Source organism: Epinephelus lanceolatus, chromosome 6, assembly GCF_041903045.1.
Source record: "Epinephelus lanceolatus isolate andai-2023 chromosome 6, ASM4190304v1, whole genome shotgun sequence".
In the NCBI taxonomy this organism is placed as follows: Eukaryota; Metazoa; Chordata; class Actinopteri; order Perciformes; family Serranidae; genus Epinephelus; species Epinephelus lanceolatus.
Genome location: NC_135739.1, coordinates 28,777,183 through 28,784,580, shown reverse-complemented (window position 1 = coordinate 28,784,580; position 7,398 = coordinate 28,777,183).

Genomic DNA, 7,398 nt, shown 5'->3' with positions numbered 1-7,398 from the left:
TTTTTTTTTCTACTTAAGAAAAACAATTACAACATGGGTGTTGTCATACAGCGGTATTTACAATGACCGTGATATTTAAAAAATATTTATCTTGCTACGAATACACATGATAATATTGTGTAGATTATCCAGCACCTTTTACATGATTTCCATTGCTTTCCTTTCTTGCATTGTCTCCCTCTTCACTTCCCCACACTCGTATTTTGAGTATGACTGTTTAACCAAAAGAGACAAAACACTCTGTAAAGAAAGTTAAAAATGAATTTGACTGAAAGCATTATTATTATTATTATTATTATCATTATTATTATTATTATTATTGTATATAGATATTGAGATAGTTATCTGTAATTCTTTTGGCCATGATAATGATCACACAAAATTTTACTCCAGTAAAAATAGTAAGTATTAGATCTAGAAAATACTTAAAATACCTAAAGTAAAAGTACTCATCATGCAGAATGAGTCAATTTCAGTATTTACATGACAATATTGTTATAATTATTGATGCATCAGTGTGTTCATCACTTTTATGTTGCAGCTGGTGAAGATGGAGCTGATTTAAATTGATTGATTAATATACTGCTGGGGAGCTTGCAGATTTCTCTCTGGGGAGCAATAAAGTCGCATATTAACCTATAATAAGTAATTTAATGTAATTATATTTTATAGTATTAATCAGAATCTGCAAGTAACTGGTTCTAGTTAGAATTCTCAAATACGTGTACTTAAGTACAGTTTTTATCTTAAATTTACTGGAATAGAAGAACTGAAGGGGCAGGAGATGGAAGCATTTAAGTAAAGTTAAGTACCTTAAAATGTACTTTAGAGCTGTACATGAGTAATAGTTGCTATCATCATTGCACCTGCACAATGTAATGGACAGTATCTGACTTTAACTGTGTGTGAGGTGCCTCCATTCTCAAGGTATATAAGTTTTGAATTATTACAGGACTGTTTAAGAATATATTTGATTACTTTACAATGTAAAAACAGGGTTATCAGTCCAATATAACACTATCACAGACTTACAGCCTGAAAACATATGTAGTTTTTATTTCTCAGAGTAATAGTAGTAACTTATCTCCCATGACGGCCGCTGTGGGTCTTTTGAGTTTTTCACCAACAAGCTGAAAGGCCTGCAGGCATTTTCCATAGCAATTTTTCTGACTGTTTATCTTGATGGACTGGAGCCATCGGTAATGTTATTAGTAACACCTGTGCTTCTCCTGCTGTGAGTCAGATGTCAGCTGTTAAAGACTTAGAGGGAGGTGTGTTCAGACAGTTCAGCCAACAGTAACACACAAAAAAAGTACTGTCTGCTACAGACGTCCAAATGCATTTCTGGGTAATGTAGGGCTACTGTGAGTAATTTCCAGTACAGTAAAAAGTTATTTTGTATGTGTTATATGTTCAAGTTTCAGGATAATCACTCAAGATTTCACTAAAATAATAAAAAAAAACAAGGTTGTTCAGATGCTGCAATGAAACTAGCAGTGGGTTATAATGATAAAATCCTCTCTCTCTGTGTAAGTAATATTACATTTAAAATTAGGATTGTTTTCATAATCACAATCTGTCTGTGCTTCTTTTTTTCTATTTTATTTTTTAATCTGAAAAGTCCAAACCTACAAAACCCCGCAAATATTCACATCTGAGAAGCTGGAACCAGTGAATTTTTTTGCCTTTTTTCCTTTATAATTGACTTTAACACTTACTTGGTTATCAAACAGCTCTGATTATTGACTAATCGCTTCACCAAATAATCATTTCAGCTTTAATTTCAATATTTATATTTTGCAAGATAGTAAATTTTCTGAAAAAAAAAAGAAAAAAAAGAAGAAGCAGCTAATCCCGTAATTCAAATGCCCAATGTTCTTTATAACAACTAAATTCAGATGAAATTTTGGTATTGCTATACAGCAGTAATTAATAATTTGTAACACAAGGTGACCTATTACACCCAGACATATTCTAAGGGACAGATAATAAACGTTATTGCAAAAGCTCACACTAGTTTTTTCTCAGAGCAAAGCTGCGTCACAGAGTAAAATTTATTGATCAGCTTCTGCTAATAAATGTCCCTCCCTATAGTGACATTTCCTCGATAGATGGTCAATGCATCATGATCATTATTGCCCAGCCCACTGTGTGCCCTTTTAACCCCGCAGACTGCATTGACCATCACATGAACTTTGCATGAACCCTGCACAGGCAGCCATGACCGGGTCACACGGCGGTCAATGATGATCGGACACACGCAGGGACAACAGTACTTAATGACTTTATTAATAATATGATTTCAAAATAAAAAATAACATTAAAATAACATGTTTTGTCCTTGTTAACAACTTGCATCATATGGCCACATGGTGGCATTGTAATGCCAAGTTTTTTTATTTTCAAAAAATACCAAATTGTTCTGCACATCCAGTTCATTTGTTCTGCTTGGACCACATATATGGAACACATTTCGGACTCCACCCTCCCCCCCTTTTAACCCCAATTAAAAAAAAAAAAAAAAAAAAAAAAAATTCAAACCTTTATAAATACAAGCAACCCTGTCCCCTTGTCACAGACACATTATGACGACCACTGACACAGGAAACATCCCGTCTGCACATGCCCCCTCCCTCCCTCCCCACCCCCTCCACATATTTGCAACCATTTGCTCTATATTTTTGCTTTTTCCTCGTCCTCTAAAGATCCACACAGTAGATATTCTACCTTTGCTGTATTATACATGTATTATATATAATATAGTCTCAGCTGAAATGCTCCACTCCCACAGACCTGCACAGAGTTGCAAAGTGAGAAGGACTGGAAGTGTTTCTCTCCCTTCTTAATTCCCATTTTCACTGTTTTCTTTCAATGATATCTTCAATGTTCCTCAACACAGAAACTCAGGACTCTTTTCAGATGATGTAATGGTTATATGGGTTCATCTTAGGACCAATAGTTTCAATTACTTCAACTTAGTTTATGAGAAATCAGGTTTTAGTTATCTTTTTTGGCTTGGCAGGTGGCTCTGAATACTACAATACCCATGAACCTTAGCTCAGAAGGGGTGCGAATGAGGCATTAAATTCGAAACAGTTTGTCGTTATCAAAGTGCGACACTATATTGGAAGAATTCATCCAAAACTGACCCAATAATTAAAGACTGGGTGTTTCTTGCCATGATGCTCCTTGGGAGTCGAGATATTTTCTGATGTTTTTTAAAATCATTTGGACGAGGAGAGTCTTGTATTGATGCAAGCAGTAAAAGTGCTCCAGCTGTAAGTCGCGTAACACTGTCTGCTCCAACACACTTCACAACTCTATCGTTTCCTATGATGTGTTTCTTCAGGCTCAAGTTATGACATAATAAAATTAGCTGACTGTTTTCGTTTGGGTAAAGACTTCTATGAATGAGTAGAAAAGAAACACTCAAATCATAACTGGACATGACACAGAAAATAAACAGTTCAGTTCCCTGAACCAAAGTGTTGGACTCCACTCGTCCTCGTTCTGGTCCAGTTGTTTCTACTGGAAGCAGAGGGTGATCGAGTTTAGCTCATCCAGCAAACATTTTCCTACACCTGCTTCATGGTGTTTCGGCTGTCATCAGATTCATGACACACAAAAACATACAGGGAACATCCTCCATAACGTTTGACGCCTAAAATAGATCCAACAGGCATGTTTGTTTGTGAATAATAGTGACAAAATCATGCCAAAATAAAGACAATTAAATAAGAAACAAACAAAAAAAATGGTTGGCAAAGAAAACAAAATCAATTCATATTGTATTGCATGTAAATATTGTATAAAATCCTTAAAAATACAGTTCAGGTAACTACTTAAGTACTGAAGTCATCACAGCCAAAAGTGCAGAGGTCCATAAATAAAACATTGACTGTGGGTAGACAGTGGGGCTTCTCTCTCAAGTCCCCACGTAACCTCCCCTTCTCAACCACCACAACAAGGGACTGAATGAGTGCCTGGTCAAAGGTCAGAGTTCATGAACTAGGACTTAAAAGTTCCCACATCGATGCACAGAGAAGAGGACAGGAAGGTCGGTTTTTAAAATCTCTCCTATCGCTGACAGACACACTCGCAGATGCACAAACGTCACTCACACAAAGTTGCAAAGTTCATTCTCAGTAATCACGGCCTGAAGTTCTGTGGACAGAGGCACACCTAGAGAAAATGAGGGCGGGACAGGGGGAGAAGTGAGGGCAGGAGGGGGGGGGGGGGGTTACTGCAGGGCACATAAGGCGGCAGGAATCCAGGTTTTTCTTCTTGTTTTTTTTTTTCTTGAGACACATTTTCCGTGCTCAGACAGCGTTTACAGTAAGGGCAGAGGGAGTGTGTACTGTACATGTCACTGAGCCAGGCAGGCAACAGAAAAAGAGAGAAAGGTATTAAAGCTATCGAAGCATCAGAATAAAAACACTGTCGGCAGGAAAAAAAACAGGAGGAGGCGGGGAGGGAGCTCATTGAAGGTTTATACCACAGTGGGCTGGTGTGTTGGTGTTGGTGTGTGTGTGTGTGTGTGTGTGTGTGTGTGTGTGTGTGTGTGTGTGTGTGTGTGTGTCTGTGTGTGTAAAGCCTAGAGGGGCCACAGGAACTAACACACCAGGGGCCTGAATCATGAAGCAAGTTCACCTCATTCTGGCTTTCTCTGGGGTTTTCTGGCTTCACAAAACTGAACAGTGGTGATCCTTGAAACCGGTCTCACAAAGCTGGTGCCTGGCTCTGTTGGCTGGCTGGTTAACCCACAATTTACCACGAAGGGTAGGAGTTAGATGCCTTTCACATTATTAATGTATATGATAAAACTGTGGATCTCTCTGGGGAAATTTTGTCAGTGCGGCAGCAAGAAGCAATACTCAGGAAGTTAAAAAGATTTAAAAAAAAAAAAAAAAAAAAAAGATCAAGAAAAGTAGGCAACAAAGTGAATGTAACAATATTTACATATATAACATAAAAATTAAACAAAAATAGTCAGAATCAAAGGCAACAGAATACAGGTAATAGCCGGCGTTATTACACAGGATTCATTAAATCGTACACTGACGCCATTATCAACATGTTCTGGCGTGAGGAGAAAATGATTCCTGACATTTTGTGCTTTGGTTCCTGATGAACAAACAAATTTACAAAATAACAGCGTTTCTGCTGCAAAAATTTGGAGAGTAAATGTGTAAATAAAAAGGGCTTAAATGGAAAAGAAATCTTAATTATTGCTCAGTATTCCGCAGCCACAGAAAACAAACCTTTAATTGGCTGCCATGTGTCCCTTTGATAAACGTCATATACATCTGGACACAGGAAACATGGTTCTGCTCAACAATTTAATTGCTCTAAATCAGTGCACAAACTATAATAACCTGCCTGTAACTAGGGCTGGGCGATATGGATAAAAATCAGATAGAACAATATTTTTAATGAAATACCCAGATGTCGATATTGCGACGATTGAGGGATTGACCGTTGTTGCTTTCAAAAAATATTGACACAGTGAGATATCTGATAAATAATCATCAGTAATGAAGATACAGAACAGCTAGAACAGTCTGTAAGTTCAGAAAATGAAGTCACTTCACTGTAATGCAGCTTTTAAAACCAGGAAAAGACAACATGGTATTATCCAAAATCTAAGACCGCATCTCAGCTCATATCATGAAATTGATATAGTATCAATATATTGCTCAACTCTACATGTAACCACTAAGAATCAACCGCTTATCAGCCTGGCCCATTACCAGCCACTTAATTCAGCATTTTTACAATTATTGGAATCGTTCTCTTATTCTACCAACAGCCCATACAATTAATTACTGAAACATGGCTACTTTGGCTCTCCTGTGCCACCTGCCTCTATCGGGAGTCTCCACTCTGCTGCCTCACTCAATGTCCCGCCCACAGCATGATCTGATTGGTTCCATGTCACAAGTAATAGCCTGTCAACACTGAAGGTTCTAGTATTTATGATCATTGTCTCAGCATGTTCTTCTGGGTGGCAGTAACGGGTCATTAATGCAAAATAGTCTACACTGTACCAATTAAATAATTTCAGTTGAATCAAATGCAACTGTAAATGTCATTCAGTACTGATATCAACTTGCTTCATGCTACATGCTAGAAGCACTGTGGGCTTCAGACACTGATGATGAACCGCAACATTGCAGGTTTGAGTCTGACGGGGACCTTTGCTCCATGTCGTGCCCCCTCTCTTCTCTCCCCTCATTTCCTGTCACCCTCCTGTCTTCACTAATGAAGGCACAAAAATAAAAAGAGTGGGTTGTGCTACAAACACGACTTAAATGTCAGCCAAGTGAGTCAACAGGTGTGTCAACATGTCGCTTTTTTGCTCGTTATTACTGATCGTTTACTGGTATTGACGGAATTCTCTAAAGTGAAACTAATGCAGCACTGCTTTTGTGATTTAAAGTCAGCCAGCTTTGTGACATCGGTCAGCGTGGATTAAAGTTATCAGTCGAACGCACTGATGTTGCTTCATGATGCAGGCCCCTGAGATATACATTTCAAATATCCAGACAAAGAAAACACAAGGAAGGTTTTCTTTAGCTTATTTTTCTGCCCTTTGTCGTTGCTCTTCAAGTGCCTGGCTACTTGGTATCAAACGCTCCACCTTTAGTTCAAATTCTTCGAAACCGCTTGAAGAGGGAACCCCGACCCTATTCAACATCTCACAAAACACACGACACAGCTCAAGCAACTGTAACTAGAGCTAATTGATTTGAGTAACTACCACACAGTCGCCTGATGCTTCCTCTTTGAAACACTAAACCCAATCTCAGAAAGCAAGAACATAAAAACATGACCACCATCAGGGGAAAAAAATAGTGCTCTTAAAATTTCTAGAGGGCCTGATTAACAGAAATGTCACTGATAAAATGACAACAGCCTACAAAGACACTGGAAAAAAGAGAAGCAGGATGGAAGCCATTAAGACAATACTGGATATTCAGGCATTCCTATTAACACTTGTTTCCCCGAGGGGGGTATTGGGGGGGGTTCAATCTGTGTGACCATGGCTAACAGAGCGCACACCCCCCCTCACACTGCAAGTCGCAGAAAAAGGCACTAGAGTGGGGCTGTTGCTAGCCGTATAAAAGTAAAAGCGATATACATTCATAGCTCACAGGTTATCTTAACCGCAGTCTGGGAATAAATACACAAAATGCACTTGTAGAAAAATAAAATGTAAAAAAGCGTGGCCCCTATTATTTTTTTTCTTATTTTTGGATTCTGGGAGACAAGTATGGCTACTTTTTCACGGCTTTTTTTTTTTTTTTTTTTTTTTTTTAAACCCCCACCCACCACCCTACCCTACCCACCACTTAGAAGGCAATTCAGGAGTGATCCTCCACTGCTCTGGCCGCGAGC